The sequence below is a fragment of the Oncorhynchus masou genome, chromosome 18 (genome assembly GCF_036934945.1).
Source record: "Oncorhynchus masou masou isolate Uvic2021 chromosome 18, UVic_Omas_1.1, whole genome shotgun sequence".
Classification (NCBI taxonomy): domain Eukaryota; kingdom Metazoa; phylum Chordata; class Actinopteri; order Salmoniformes; family Salmonidae; genus Oncorhynchus; species Oncorhynchus masou.
Window position 1 is genome coordinate 2452552 of NC_088229.1, and position 16385 is coordinate 2468936.

Sequence of the window (16385 nt, forward strand, 5' to 3'; positions counted from 1 at the left end):
TGCCATCGTGACCAGTGAACTGAGATAAGGCGGAGCTTTACCTAGCATGGCCTTGTAGACGACCTGGAGCCAGTGGGTCTGGCGACGAATATGTAGCGAGGGCCAGCCGACTAGAGCATACAAGTCGCAGTGGTGGGTGGTATAAGGTGCTTTAGTGACAAAACGGATGGCACTGTGATAAACTGCATCCAGTTTGCTGAGTAGAGTGTTGGAAGCTATTTTGTAGATGACGTCGCCGAAGTTGAGGATCGGTAGGATAGTCAGTTTTACTAGGGTAAGTTTGGCGGCATGAGTGAAGGAGGTTTTGTTGCGGAATAGAAAGCCGATTCTGGATTTGATTTTCGATTGGAGATGTTTGATATGAGTCTGGAAGGAGAGTTTACAGTCTAGCCAGACACCTAGGTACTTATAGGTGTCCACATATTCAAGGTCGGAACCATCCAGGGTGGTGATGCTAGTCGGGCATGCGGGTGCAGGCAGCGATCGGTTGAAAAGCATGCATTTGGTTTTACTAGCGTTTAAGAGCAGTTGGAGGCCACAGAAGGAGTGTTGTATGGCATTGAAGCTCGTTTGGAGGTTAGATAGCACAGTGTCCAAGGACGGGCCGGAAGTATATAGAATGGTGTCGTCTGCGTAGAGGTGGATCAAAATATGAATTTTTACTAGGATTAAATGTCAGGAATTGTGAAAAACTGAGTTTAAATGTATTTGACTAAGGTGTATGTAAACTTCCGACTTCAACTGCATATTCTTCAGTAAGGTTGGCTTCTTAGCATTCATAGCAATGGTTATCAACTGTCCCGCAGAAATGGAACATGAATCACATTAAATTGATGTTGTAGAGGCAGCTGCAGAGGAGTATTTGGGTATATGAGATTTGACTTCAGGAGATTTACAGGGTGTGTTGAGTGGTGACGTCCCGTCCTCTCAGGCCGTTGGCATGGTGCAGGAGCAGATAGGGTCAGGGTAGTGGGTAGGGTAATTCAAAATATATATTTTAGGCCTCCCGAGTGCCGCAGTGGTCTAAGGCACTGCATCGCAGTGATTGAGTCGTCACTACCTACCCGGGTTTGATCCCAGGCTGTGTCGTGACCGGGAGACCCATGCCGGGACCGGGAGACCCATGAGGCGGTGCACAATTGGCTCAGCGTCGTCCGATTTAGGGGAGGGTTTGGCTGGCCGGGATTTCCTAGCGACTCCTTGTGGTGAAACGGGCGCCTGCAAGCTTACTTTGGTCGCCATTTTACGTGTTTCCTCCGACACATTGGTGCGGCTGGCATCCGGATTAGGTGAGCAGAAGCAGTGCATCATGGTCGTGTTTCGGAGGACACGTGGCTCTTGACCTTCGCCTCTCCCGAGTCCGTATAGCAGTTGCAGCGATGGGACAAGACTAACTACCAATTGGATATCACAAAAAAAAACATCTTCCCATTTCCCCTTTTGTATCACAAAGTGTAGTGGATTCATACTATAGTTCAGTTGAGTAATGCAACATATCGGATGACAACTGCATTTAATCTCCTCCGATGGGCTATCATGGGTTCCCCAAGTAGGGGCGAGGAGAGGGACAGAAGCTATACTGTTACACTATCATGGGTTCCCCAAGTAGGGGCGAGGAGAGGGACAGAAGCTATACTGTTACACTATCATAGGTTCCCCAAGTAGGGGCGAGGAGAGGGACTGAAGCTATACTGTTACACTATCATAGGTTCCCCAAGTAGGGGCGAGGAGAGGGACAGAAGCTATACTGTTACACTATCATAGGTTCCCCAAGTAGGGGCGAGGAGAGGGACAGAAGCTATACTGTTACACCATCATGGGTTCCCCAAGTAGGGGCGAGGAGAGGGACTGAAGCTATACTGTTACACTATCATGGTGTTCCCCAAGTAGGGGCGAGGAGAGGGACAGAAGCTATACTGTTACACTATCATAGATTCCCCAAGTAGGGGCGAGGAGAGGGACAGAAGCTATACTGTTACACTATCATGGGTTCCCCAAGTAGGGGCGAGGAGAGGGACAGAAGCTATACTGTTACACTATCATGGGTTCCCCAAGTAGGGGCGAGGAGAGGGACTGAAGCTATACTGTTACACTATCATGGTGTTCCCCAAGTAGGGGCGAGGAGAGGGACAGAAGCTATACTGTTACACTATCATAGGTTCCCCAAGTAGGGGCGAGGAGAGGGACAGAAGCTATACTGTTACACTATCATAGGTTCCCCAAGTAGGGGCGAGGAGAGGGACAGAAGCTATACTGTTACACTATCATGGGTTCCCCAAGTAGGGGCGAGGAGAGGGACAGAAGCTATACTGTTACACTATCATGGGTTCCCCAAGTAGGGGCGAGGAGAGGGACTGAAGCTATACTGTTACACTATCATGGGTTCCCCAAGTAGGGGCGAGGAGAGGGACTGAAGCTATACTATTACACTATCATGGGTTCCCCAAGTAGGGGCGAGGAGAGGGACAGAAGCTATACTGTTACACTATCATGGGTTCCCCAAGTAGGGGCGAGGAGAGGGACAGAAGCTATACTGTTACACTATCATGGGTTCCCCAAGTAGGGGCGAGGAGAGGGACTGAAGCTATACTGTTACACTATCATGGGTTCCCCAAGTAGGGGCGAGGAGAGGGACTGAAGCTATACTGTTACACTATCATAGGTTCCCCAAGTAGGGGCGAGGAGAGGGACAGAAGCTATACTGTTACACTATCATAGATTCCCCAAGTAGGGGCAAGGAGAGGGACAGAAGCTATACTGTTACACTATCATAGGTTCCCCAAGTAGGGGCGAGGAGAGGGACAGAAGCTATACTGTTACACTATCATAGATTCCCCAAGTAGGGATGAGGAGAGGGACAGAAGCTATACTGTTACACTATCATAGGTTCCCCAAGTAGGGGCGAGGAGAGGGACTGAAGCTATACTGTTACACTATCATGGGTTCCCCAAGTAGGGGCGAGGAGAGGGACAGAAGCTATACTGTTACACTATCATGGGTTCCCCAAGTAGGGGCGAGGAGAGGGACTGAAGCTATACTGTTACACTATCATGGGTTCCCCAAGTAGGGGCGAGGAGAGGGACAGAAGCTATACTGTTACACTATCATGGGTTCCCCAAGTAGGGGCGAGGAGAGGGACAGAAGCTATACTGTTACACTATCATGGGTTCCCCAAGTAGGGGCGAGGAGAGGGACTGAAGCTATACTGTTACACTATCATGGGTTCCCCAAGTAGGGGCGAGGAGAGGGACTGAAGCTATACTGTTACACTATCATGGGTTCCCCAAGTAGGGGCGAGGAGAGGGACTGAAGCTATACTGTTACACTATCATGGGTTCCCCAAGTAGGGGCGAGGAGAGGGACTGAAGCTATACTGTTACACTATCATGGGTTCCCCAAGTAGGGGCGAGGAGAGGGACTGAAGCTATACTGTTACACTATCATGGGTTCCCCAAGTAGGGGCGAGGAGAGGGACTGAAGCTATACTGTTACACTATCATGGGTTCCCCAAGTAGGGGCGAGGAGAGGGACAGAAGCTATACTGTTACACTATCATGGGTTCCCCAAGTAGGGGCGAGGAGAGGGACAGAAGCTATACTGTTACACTATCATGGGTTCCCCAAGTAGGGGCGAGGAGAGGGACAGAAGCTATACTGTTACACTATCATGGGTTCCCCAAGTAGGGGCGAGGAGAGGGACTGAAGCTATACTGTTACACTATCATGGGTTCCCCAAGTAGGGGCGAGGAGAGGGACAGAAGCTATACTGTTACACTATCATGGGTTCCCCAAGTAGGGGCGAGGAGAGGGACAGAAGCTATACTGTTACACTATCATAGATTCCCCAAGTAGGGGCGAGGAGAGGGACAGAAGCTATACTGTTACACTATCATAGATTCCCCAAGTAAGCGAGGAGATGGACAGAAGCTATACTGTTACACTATCATGGGTTCCCCAAGTAGGGGCGAGGAGAGGGACAGAAGCTATACTGTTACACTATCATGGGTTCCCCAAGTAGGGGCGAGGAGATGGACAGAAGCTATACTGTTACACTATCATGGGTTCCCCAAGTAGGGGCGAGGAGAGGGACAGAAGCTATACTGTTACACTATCATAGGTTCCCCAAGTAGGGGCGAGGAGAGGGACTGAAGCTATACTGTTACACTATCATGGGTTCCCCAAGTAGGGGCGAGGAGAGGGACAGAAGCTATACTGTTACACTATCATGGGTTCCCCAAGTAGGGGCGAGGAGAGGGACAGAAGCTATACTGTTACACTATCATGGGTTCCCCAAGTAGGGGCGAGGAGAGGGACAGAAGCTATACTGTTACACTATCATGGGTTCCCCAAGTAGGGGCGAGGAGAGGGACAGAAGCTATACTGTTACACTATCATGGGTTCCCCAAGTAGGGGCGAGGAGAGGGACTGAAGCTATACTGTTACACTATCATGGGTTCCCCAAGTAGGGGCGAGGAGAGGGACAGAAGCTATACTGTTACACTATCATGGGTTCCCCAAGTAGGGGCGAGGAGAGGGACAGAAGCTATACGAGGAGAGGGACAGAAGCTATACTGTTACACTATCATGGGTTCCCCAAGTAGGGGCGAGGAGAGGGACAGAAGCTATACTGTTACACTATCATGGGTTCCCCAAGTAGGGGCGAGGAGAGGGACTGAAGCTATACTGTTACACTATCATGGGTTCCCCAAGTAGGGGCGAGGAGAGGGACAGAAGCTATACTGTTACACTATCATGGGTTCCCCAAGTAGGGGCGAGGAGAGGGACAGAAGCTATACTGTTACACTATCATGGGTTCCCCAAGTACCGAGGGGAACGACGTCCCTTGCGAGTGCAAGAATGAGATGTATGTTAGGGGAAGTACAATATTATCATAAGGAGACGTACACTTTGAGAAACGGAAGGAAAAAAGAGAGGAAGAGGAGGTCAAAGAGAGAGAGAGAGAGAGAGAGAGAGGGAGGAAGAGGGTCAGTTTGAATCAGGGTTAAACATGGTGGGAAAAAGAGAGGTAGAGGAGGTCGAAGAGAGAGAGAGAGGGAGGAAGAGGGTCAGTTTGAATCAGGGTTAAACATGGCGGGAAAAAGAGAGGAAGAGGAGGTCGAAGAGAGAGAGAGAGGGAGGAAGAGGGTCAGTTTGAATCAGGGTTAAACATGGCGGGAAAAAGAGAGGAAGAGGAGGTCGAAGAGAGAGAGAGAGAGAGGGAGGAAGAGGGTCAGTTTGAATCAGGGTTAAACATGGCGGGAAAAAGAGAGGAAGAGGAGGTCGAAGAGAGAGAGAGAGAGAGAGAGGGAGGAAGAGGGTCAGTTTGAATCAGGGTTAAACATGGCGGGAAAAAGAGAGGTAGAGGAGGTCGAAGAGAAAGAGAGAGAGGGAGGAAGAGGGTCAGTTCGAATCAGGGTTAAACATGGCGGGAAAAAGAGAGGTAGAGGAGGTCGAAGAGAAAGAGAGAGAGGGAGGAAGAGGGTCAGTTTGAATCAGGGTTAAACATGGCGGGAAAAAGAGAGGTAGAGGAGGTCGAAGAGAAAGAGAGAGAGGGAGGAAGAGGGTCAGTTTGAATCAGGGTTAAACATGGCGGGAAAAAGAGAGGAAGAGGAGGTCAAAGAGAGAGAGAGAGGGGGAGGAAGAGGGTCAGTTTGAATCAGGGTTAAACATGGCGGGAAAAAGAGAGGAAGAGGAGGTCGAAGAGAGAGAGAGAGAGAGAGAGAGAGAGAGGGAGGAAGAGGGTCAGTTTGAATCAGGGTTAAACATGGCGGGAAAAAGAGAGGAAGAGGAGGTCGAAGAGAGAGAGAGAGAGAGGGAGGAAGAGGGTCAGTTTGAATCAGGGTTAAACATGGCGGGAAAAAGAGAGGAAGAGGAGGTCGAAGAGAGAGAGAGAGAGAGAGGAAGAGGGTCAGTTTGAATCAGGGTTAAACATGGCGGGAAAAAGAGAGGAAGAGGAGGTCGAAGAGAGAGAGAGAGGGAGGAAGAGGGTCAGTTTGAATCAGGGTTAAACATGGCGGGAAAAAGAGAGGAAGAGGAGGTCGAAGAGAGAGAGAGAGAGAGGAAGGAAGAGGGTCAGTTTGAATCAGGGTTAAACATGGCGGGAAAAAGAGAGGAAGAGGAGGTCGAAGAGAGAGAGAGAGAGAGGGAGGAAGAGGGTCAGTTTGAATCAGGGTTAAACATGGCGGGAAAAAGAGAGGAAGAGGAGGTCGAAGAGAGAGAGAGAGAGAGAGAGGGAGGAAGAGGGTCAGTTTGAATCAGGGTTAAACATGGCGGGGAAAAAGAGAGGAAGAGGAAGTCGAAGAGAGAGAGAGAGAGAGAGGGAGGAAGAGGGTCAGTTTGAATCAGGGTTAAACATGGCGGGAAAAAGTGTGATGGTTTGCTAAAGAAGAAAGGTAGAACGTGAAAGCAGAGTGAGCTGTACACCTGATCAAAGACAGGAGGAGAGGGCTAATTACCAGAGGTGGCAGGTGTGGGGAAGTTTTCAGAGCCCAGGCTTGCTCCGAGGGTCAGGATAAAGATAGGTAGGACGTGTGACGGTAGGAGTGACATTTTTGGAAATATTTGGGAAAAAGTGGACCCTTGACTTTTGATGGATCCATTTGTGGTTTCAGGGTGGGTGAAAACAGAGGTGGATGCTGGGGAAACGGTGAGGGTAACCAGAAGTGGTCTTGTTATAATTGTTACTTGTTTCTGCTGATCTGCAGGAGCAGATGCTCTGCATCAAATGAATGGGGACAAGATATGTGAATTGTTTTGATCTCAAGAAAAGGGCACCATTGAAAGGAGTGATTACTGGGGTAGCTGTAAATGTGAAAGTTGACCAACTGAAGGAGAATATTCCCTGTGTTTGTGATACTCGTCGTTTGGTGCGACGCAGACAGGTTGGCGAGAGTGGAGTCATTGTCTGTTCAGAAGAGTCATTGTCTGTTCAGAAGAGTCATTGTCTGTTCAGAAGAGTCATTGTGAGTGATGAAACAGAAGAGTCATTGTCTGTTCAGAAGAGTCATTGTCTGTTCAGAAGAGTTTTGATGTTGAGTCTTTGCCCGACAAAATGTGGATATTTCAGTTATCCCGTATGAGCTTTTGTGCCGAATATATTATGTTGTTACAGGTGTCAAGTTTGTGGGCATGTGGCAGCAGTGTGTAGGAGGACGGTTCCGAGGTGTGAGAAGTGTGCAGAAGGGCATGAGACAAAGGCATATGTAGCATTGTGGAAAGAAACGGTATGTGTTAACTGTAGGGGTGCCCATGTGGCTGGGAATCAGAAATGTCCCGTGTGAGAGAGGCAGGTTGAGGTTTCCAGGGTTAGAGTAGTGCAGAAGTTGACCTATGCTGAGGCAGTGAAGAAAGTAGAGGAAGATGGGTCAAGGGGGAGGGATACTGAGAGGAGGGGTGTGACTAGTAGATCTGTAGCAGAACAGAGGGGGGGATACTGAGAGGAGGGGTGTAGTAGATCTGTACCAGAACAGAGGGAGGGGTCCTGAGAGGAGGGGTGTGACTAGTAGATCTGTACCAGAACAGAGGGAGGGATCCTAAGAGGAGGGGTGTAGTAGATCTGTAGCAGAACAGAGGGGGGGATACTGAGAGGAGGGGTGTAGTAGATCTGTACCAGAACAGAGGGAGGGATCCTGAGAGGAATGATGTGACTAGTAGATCTGTACCAGAACAGAGGGAGGGATCCTCAGAGGAGGGGTGTGACTAGTAGATCTGTACCAGAACAGAGGGAGGGATCCTAAGAGGAGGGGTGTAGTGGATCTGTACCAGAACAGAGGGAGGGAACCTGAGAGGAGGGGTGTAGTAGATCTGTACCAGAACAGAGGGAGGGACCCTGAGAGGAGGGGTGTGGCTAGTAGATCTGTACCAGAACAGAGGGAGGGGTCCTGAGAGGAGGGGTGTGACTAGTAGATCTGTACCAGAACAGAGGGAGGGATCCTCAGAGGAGGGGTGTGACTAGTAGATCTGTACCAGAACAGAGGGAGGGATCCTCAGAGGAGGGGTGTGGCTAGTAGATCTGTACCAGAACAGAGGGAGGGATCCTCAGAGGAGGGGTGTAGTAGATCTGTACCAGAACAGAGGGAGAGATCATGAGAGGAGGGGTGTGACTAGTAGATCTGTACCAGAACAGAGGGAGGGACCCTGAGAGGAGGGGTGTGACTAGTAGATCTGTACCAGAACAGAGGGAGGGATCCTCAGAGGAGGGGTGTGGCTACTAGATCTGTACCAGAACAGAGGGAGGGACCCTGAGAGGAGGGGTGTGACTAGTAGATCTGTACCAGAACAGAGGGAGGGACCCTGAGAGGAGGGGTGTAGTAGGTCTGTACCAGAACAGAGGGAGGGACCCTGAGAGGAGGGGTGTAGTAGATCTGTACCAGAACAGAGGGAGGGACCTTGAGAGGAGGGGTGTAGTAGATCTGTACCAGAACAGAGGGAGGGATCCTCAGAGGAGGGGTGTAGTAGATCTGTACCAGAACAGAGGGAGGGATCCTCAGAGGAGGGGTGTAGTAGATCTGTACCAGAACAGAGGGAGGGACCTTGAGAGGAGGGGTGTGACTAGTAGATCTGTACCAGAACAGAGGGAGGGACCCTGAGAGGAGGGGTGTGACTAGTAGATCTGTACCAGAACAGAGGGAGGGACCCTGAGAGGAGGGGTGTGACTAGTAGATCTGTACCAGAACAGAGGGAGGGATCCTTAGAGGAGGGGTGTAGTAGATCTGTACCAGAACAGAGGGAGGGATCATGAGAGGAGGGGTGTAGTAGATCTGTACCAGAACAGAGGGAGGGACCCTGAGAGGAGGGGTGTGGTAGATCTGTACCAGAACAGAGGGAGGGACCCTGAGAGGAGGGGTGTGACTAGTAGATCTGTACCAGAACAGAGGGAGGGACCCTGAGAGGAGGGGTGTGGCTAGTAGATCTGTACCAGAACAGAGGGAGAGATCCTCAGAGGAGGGGTGTGACTAGTAGATCTGTACCAGAACAGAGGGAGGGATCCTGAGAGGAGGGGTGTGACTAGTAGATCTGTACCAGAACAGAGGGAGGGATCCTCAGAGGAGGGGTGTAGTAGATCTGTACCAGAACAGAGGGAGGGATCATGAGAGGAGGGGTGTAGTAGATCTGTACCAGAACAGAGGGAGGGATCATGAGAGGAGGGGTGTAGTAGATCTGTACCAGAACAGAGGGAGGGATCATGAGAGGAGGGGTGTAGTAGATCTGTACCAGAACAGAGGGAGGGATCATGAGAGGAGGGGTGTGGCTAGTAGATCTGTACCAGAACAGAGGGAGGGATCCTGAGAGGAGGGGTGTAGTAGATCTGTACCAGAACAGAGGGAGGGATCATGAGAGGAGGGGTGTGGCTAGTAGATCTGTACCAGAACAGAGGGAGGGACCCTGAGAGGAGGGGTGTAGTAGATCTGTACCAGAACAGAGGGAGGGATCATGAGAGGAGGGGTGTAGTAGATCTGTACCAGAACAGAGGGAGGGATCATGAGAGGAGGGGTGTAGTAGATCTGTACCAGAACAGAGGGAGGGACCCTGGGAGGAGGGGTGTGGCTAGTAGATCTGTACCAGAACAGAGGGAGGGATCCTGAGAGGAGGGGTTTGGCAAGTGGATCTGTACCAGAACAGAGGGAGGGATCATGAGAGGAGGGGTGTGACTAGTGGATCTGTACCAGAACAGAGGGAGGGATCCTCAGAGGAGGGGTGTGGCTAGTAGATCTGTACCAGAACAGAGGGAGGGATCCTCAGAGGAGGGGTGTGACTAGTGGATCTGTACCAGAACAGAGGGAGGGATCATGAGAGGAGGGGTGTAGTAGATCTGTACCAGAACAGAGGGAGGGATCCTCAGAGGAGGGGTGTAGTAGATCTGTACCAGAACAGAGGGAGGGACCCTCAGAGGAGGGGTGTAGTAGATCTGTACCAGAACAGAGGGAGGGATCATGAGAGGAGGGGTGTAGTAGATCTGTACCAGAACAGAGGGAGGGATCCTGAGAGGAGGGGTGTGGCTAGTAGATCTGTACCAGAACAGAGGGAGGGATCCTCAGAGGAGGGGTGTGACTAGTGGATCTGTACCAGAACAGAGGGAGGGATCATGAGAGGAGGGGTGTAGTAGATCTGTACCAGAACAGAGGGAGGGACCCTGAGAGGAGGGGTGTGACTAGTAGATCTGTACCAGAACAGAGGGAGGGATCATGAGAGGAGGGGTGTAGTAGATCTGTACCAGAACAGAGGGAGGGACCCTGAGAGGAGGGGTGTGACTAGTAGATCTGTACCAGAACAGAGGGAGGGATCATGAGAGGAGGGGTGTAGTAGATCTGTACCAGAACAGAGGGAGGGATCATGAGAGGAGGGGTGTAGTAGATCTGTACCAGAACAGAGGGAGGGATCATGAGAGGAGGGGTGTGACTAGTAGATCTGTACCAGAACAGAGGGAGGGATCATGAGAGGAGGGGTGTAGTAGATCTGTACCAGAACAGAGGGAGGGACCCTGAGAGGAGGGGTGTAGTAGATCTGTACCAGAACAGAGGGAGGGACCCTGAGAGGAGGGGTGTAGTAGATCTGTACCAGAACAGAGGGAGGGATCATGAGAGGAGGGGTGTAGTAGATCTGTACCAGAACAGAGGGAGGGACCCTGAGAGGAGGGGTGTAGTAGATCTGTACCAGAACAGAGGGAGGGATCCTAAGAGGAGGGGTGTAGTAGATCTGTACCAGAACAGAGGGAGGGATCCTCAGAGGAGGGGTGTGACTAGTAGATCTGTACCAGAACAGAGGGAGGGATCCTAAGAGGAGGGGTGTGGCTAGTAGATCTGTACCAGAACAGAGGGAGGGATCCTAAGAGGAGGGGTGTGGCTAGTATATCTGTACCAGAACAGAGGGAGGGATCCTCAGAGGAGGGGTGTGACTAGTAGATCTGTACCAGAACAGAGGGAGGGATCCTAAGAGGAGGGGTGTGGCTAGTAGATCTGTACCAGAACAGAGGGAGGGATCCTCAGAGGAGGGGTGTGACTAGTAGATCTGTACCAGAACAGAGGGAGGGATCCTTAGAGGAGGGGTGTAGTAGATCTGTACCAGAACAGAGGGAGGGATCCTCAGAGGAGGGGTGTGACTAGTAGATCTGTACCAGAACAGAGGGAGGGATCCTAAGAGGAGGGGTGTGGCTAGTAGATCTGTACCAGAACAGAGGGAGGGATCCTGAGAGGAGGGGTGTGACTAGTAGATCTGTACCAGAACAGAGGGAGGGATCCTCAGAGGAGGGGTGTGACTAGTAGATCTGTACCAGAACAGAGGGAGGGATCCTCAGAGGAGGGGTGTGACTAGTAGATCTGTACCAGAACAGAGGGAGGGGTCCTGAGAGGAGGGGTGTGGCTAGTAGATCTGTACCAGAACAGAGGGAGGGAACCTGAGAGGAGGGGTGTAGTAGATCTGTACCAGAACAGAGGGAGGGGTCCTGAGAGGAGGGGTGTGGCTAGTAGATCTGTACCAGAACAGAGGGAGGGATCCTGAGAGGAGGGGTGTGGCTAGTAGATCTGTACCAGAACAGAGGGAGGGATCCTGAGAGAGGGAGGGATCCTGAGAGGAGGGTGTAGTAGATCTGTACCAGAACAGAGGGAGGGATCCTGAGAGGAGGGGTGTGACTAGTAGATCTGTACCAGAACAGAGGGAGGGATCCTGAGAGGAGGGTGTGACTAGTAGATCTGTACCAGAACAGAGGGAGGGGTCCTGAGAGGAGGGGTGTGACTAGTAGATCTGTACCAGAACAGAGGGAGGGATCCTGAGAGGAGGGGTGTGACTAGTAGATCTGTACCAGAACAGAGGGAGGGATCCTGAGAGGAGGGGTGTGGCTAGTAGATCTGTACCAGAACAGAGGGAGGGATCCTGAGAGGAGGGGTGTGACTAGTAGATCTGTACCAGAACAGAGGGAGGGATCCTGAGAGGAGGGGTGTGGCTAGTAGATCTGTACCAGAACAGAGGGAGGGATCCTGAGAGGAGGGGTGTGGCTAGTAGATCTGTACCAGAACAGAGGGAGGGATCCTGAGAGGAGGGGTGTAGTAGATCTGTACCAGAACAGAGGGAGGGATCCTCAGAGGAGGGGTGTGACTAGTAGATCTGTACCAGAACAGAGGGAGGGACCCTGAGAGGAGGGGTGTAGTAGATCTGTACCAGAACAGAGGGAGGGATCCTCAGAGGAGGGGTGTGACTAGTAGATCTGTACCAGAACAGAGGGAGGGATCCTCAGAGGAGGGGTGTGGCTAGTAGATCTGTACCAGAACAGAGGGAGGGATCCTGAGAGGAGGGGTGTGGCTAGTAGATCTGTACCAGAACAGAGGGAGGGATCCTCAGAGGAGGGGTGTAGTAGATCTGTACCAGAACAGAGGGAGGGATCCTGAGAGGAGGGGTGTAGTAGATCTGTACCAGAACAGAGGGAGGGATCCTCAGAGGAGGGGTGTGACTAGTGGATCTGTACCAGAACAGAGGGAGGGACCCTGAGAGGAGGGGTGTAGTAGATCTGTACCAGAACAGAGGGAGGGATCCTCAGAGGAGGGGTGTGACTAGTGGATCTGTACCAGAACAGAGGGAGGGACCCTGAGAGTAGGGGTGTGGCTAGTAGATCTGTACCAGAACAGAGGGAGGGATCCTCAGAGGAGGGGTGTAGTAGATCTGTACCAGAACAGAGGGAGGGATCCTCAGAGGAGGGGTGTGACTAGTGGATCTGTACCAGAACAGAGGGAGGGACCCTGAGAGGAGGGGTGTGACTAGTAGATCTGTACCAGAACAGAGGGAGGGACCCTGAGAGGAGGGGTGTGACTAGTAGATCTGTACCAGAACAGAGGGAGGGATCCTCAGAGGAGGGGTGTGACTTGTAGATCTGTACCAGAACAGAGGGAGGGATCCTTAGAGGAGGGGTGTGACTAGTAGATCTGTACCAGAACAGAGGGAGGGACCCTGAGAGGAGGGGTGTAGTAGATCTGTACCAGAACAGAGGGAGGGATCCTAAGAGGAGGGGTGTGACTAGTAGATCTGTACCAGAACAGAGGGAGGGATCCTTAGAGGAGGGGTGTGACTAGTAGATCTGTACCAGAACAGAGGGAGGGATCCTTAGAGGAGGGGTGTGACTAGTAGATCTGTACCAGAACAGAGGGAGGGAACCTGAGAGGAGGGGTGTGACTAGTAGATCTGTACCAGAACAGAGGGAGGGATCCTTAGAGGAGGGGTGTGACTAGTAGATCTGTACCAGAACAGAGGGAGGGAACCTGAGAGGAGGGGTGTGACTAGTAGATCTGTACCAGAACAGAGGGAGGGATCCTAAGAGGAGGGGTGTAGTAGATCTGTACCAGAACAGAGGGAGGGATCCTCAGAGGAGGGGTGTGACTAGTAGATCTGTACCAGAACAGAGGGAGGGATCCTTAGAGGAGGGGTGTAGTAGATCTGTACCAGAACAGAGGGAGGGACCCTGAGAGGAGGGGTGTGACTAGTAGATCTGTACCAGAACAGAGGGAGGGATCCTCAGAGGAGGGGTGTAGTAGATCTGTACCAGAACAGAGGGAGGGATCATGAGAGGAGGGGTGTAGTAGATCTGTATCAGAACAGAGGGAGGGATCCTCAGAGGAGGGGTGTAGTAGATCTGTACCAGAACAGAGGGAGGGATCATGAGAGGAGGGGTGTAGTAGATCTGTACCAGAACAGAGGGAGGGATCATGAGAGGAGGGGTGTAGTAGATCTGTATCAGAACAGAGGGAGGGATCCTGAGAGGAGGGGTGTGACTAGTAGATCTGTATCAGAACAGAGGGAGGGACCCTGAGAGGAGGGGTGTAGTAGATCTGTACCAGAACAGAGGGAGGGACCCTGAGAGGAGGGGTGTAGTAGATCTGTACCAGAACAGAGGGAGGGATCCTAAGAGGAGGGGTGTAGTAGATCTGTACCAGAACAGAGGGAGGGATCCTAAGAGGAGGGGTGTGGCTAGTAGATCTGTACCAGAACAGAGGGAGGGACCCTGAGAGGAGGGGTGTGGCTAGTAGATCTGTACCAGAACAGAGGGAGGGATCCTGAGAGGAGGGGTGTGACTAGTAGATCTGTACCAGAACAGAGGGAGGGATCCTCAGAGGAGGGGTGTAGTAGATCTGTACCAGAACAGAGGGAGGGATCATGAGAGGAGGGGTGTAGTAGATCTGTACCAGAACAGAGGGAGGGATCATGAGAGGAGGGGTGTAGTAGATCTGTACCAGAACAGAGGGAGGGATCCTGAGAGGACTGGTGTAGTAGATCTGTACCAGAACAGAGGGAGGGATCCACAGAGGAGGGGTGTGGCTAGTAGATCTGTACCAGAACAGAGGGAGGGATCCACAGAGGAGGGGTGTAGTAGATCTGTACCAGAACAGAGGGAGGGATCCTGAGAGGAGGGGTGTAGTAGATCTGTACCAGAACAGAGGGAGGGATACTGAGAGGAGGGGTGTGACTAGTAGATCTGTACCAGAACAGAGGGAGGGACCCTGAGAGGAGGGGTGTGGCTAGTAGATCTGTACCAGAACAGAGGGAGGGATCCTCAGAGGAGGGGTGTAGTAGATCTGTACCAGAACAGAGGGAGGGATCCTCAGAGGAGGGGTGTGGCTAGTAGATCTGTACCAGAACAGAGGGAGGGATCCTAAGAGGAGGGGTGTAGTAGATCTGTACCAGAACAGAGGGAGGGACCCTGAGAGTAGGGGTGTGGCTAGTAGATCTGTACCAGAACAGAGGGAGGGATCATGAGAGGAGGGGTGTGACTAGTAGATCTGTACCAGTACAGAGGGAGGGATCATGAGAGGAGGGGTGTGGCTAGTAGATCTGTACCAGAACAGAGGGAAGGATCATGAGAGGAGGGGTGTGACTAGTAGATCTGTACCAGAACAGAGGGAGGGATCCTGAGAGGAGGGGTGTAGTAGATCTGTACCAGAACAGAGGGAGGGATCCTCAGAGGAGGGGTGTAGTAGATCTGTACCAGAACAGAGGGAGGGACCCTGAGAGGAGGGGTGTGACTAGTAGATCTGTACCAGAACAGAGGGAGGGATCCTCAGAGGAGGGGTGTAGTAGATCTGTACCAGAACAGAGGGAGGGACCCTGAGAGGAGGGGTGTGACTAGTAGATCTGTACCAGAACAGAGGGAGGGACCCTGAGAGGAGGGGTGTGACTAGTAGATCTGTACCAGAACAGAGGGAGGGACCCTGAGAGGAGGGGTGTAGTAGATCTGTACCAGAACAGAGGGAGGGATCCTGAGAGGAGGGGTGTAGTAGATCTGTACCAGAACAGAGGGAGGGATCATGAGAGGAGGGGTGTAGTAGATCTGTACCAGAACAGAGGGAGGGATCCTCAGAGGAGGGGTGTAGTAGATCTGTACCAGAACAGAGGGAGGGATCATGAGAGGAGGGGTGTGGCTAGTAGATCTGTACCAGAACAGAGGGAGGGATCATGAGAGGAGGGGTGTAGTAGATCTGTACCAGAACAGAGGGAGGGATCATGAGAGGAGGGGTGTAGTAGATCTGTACCAGAACAGAGGGAGGGATCCTCAGAGGAGGGGTGTAGTAGATCTGTACCAGAACAGAGGGAGGGATCATGAGAGGAGGGGTGTAGTAGATCTGTACCAGAACAGAGGGATAAACCAACAATATATGTTTCAGTAAGATTGGATGTATTGGGGCGGCAGGGTAGCCTAGTGGTTAGAGCGTTGGACTAGTTCGCTGCTCTGGCCCCCCAATGGTGGAACAAACTCCCTCACGACGCCAGGACAGCGGAGTCAATCACCACCTTCCGGAGACACCTGAAACCCCACCTCTTCAAGGAATACCTAGGATAGGATATGTAATCCTTCTCACCCCCCCCCTTAATGATTTAGATGCACTATTGTAAAGTGGCTGTTCCACTGGATGTCAGAAGGTGAATTCACCAATTTGTAAGTCGCTCTGGATAAGAGCGTCTGCTAAATGACTTAAATGTAATGTAAATGTAACCGAAAGACAAGGTACAAATCTGTCGTTCTGCCCCTGAACAGGCAGTTAACCCACTGTTCCTAGGCTGTCATTGAAAATAAGAATTTGTTCTTAACTGACTTGCCTAGTAAAATAAAAGTACAATTAAAAATAGCATTTATAGCAATGTTATCAACTGTCCTGCAGGGATGGAAGGTAAGTGCAGAAAAGTGAGGTTGTGGTGGCAGCTGCAGAGAAGTATTTGGGTGTACTAGACTTGACATCAGAGTTACAGAATTTGTTCTTAACTGACTTCCCTAGTTAAATAAAGGTTAAACAAAGGTTAAATACATAAAAAAAGTAGGCGGCGGTAATGCAGCATTTATTAGATGCCAACCGCCGTTTAACCTCCTCGAAGAAGAGACGGGCCGCGAGCATGAACTGCGTCACAGCAAGA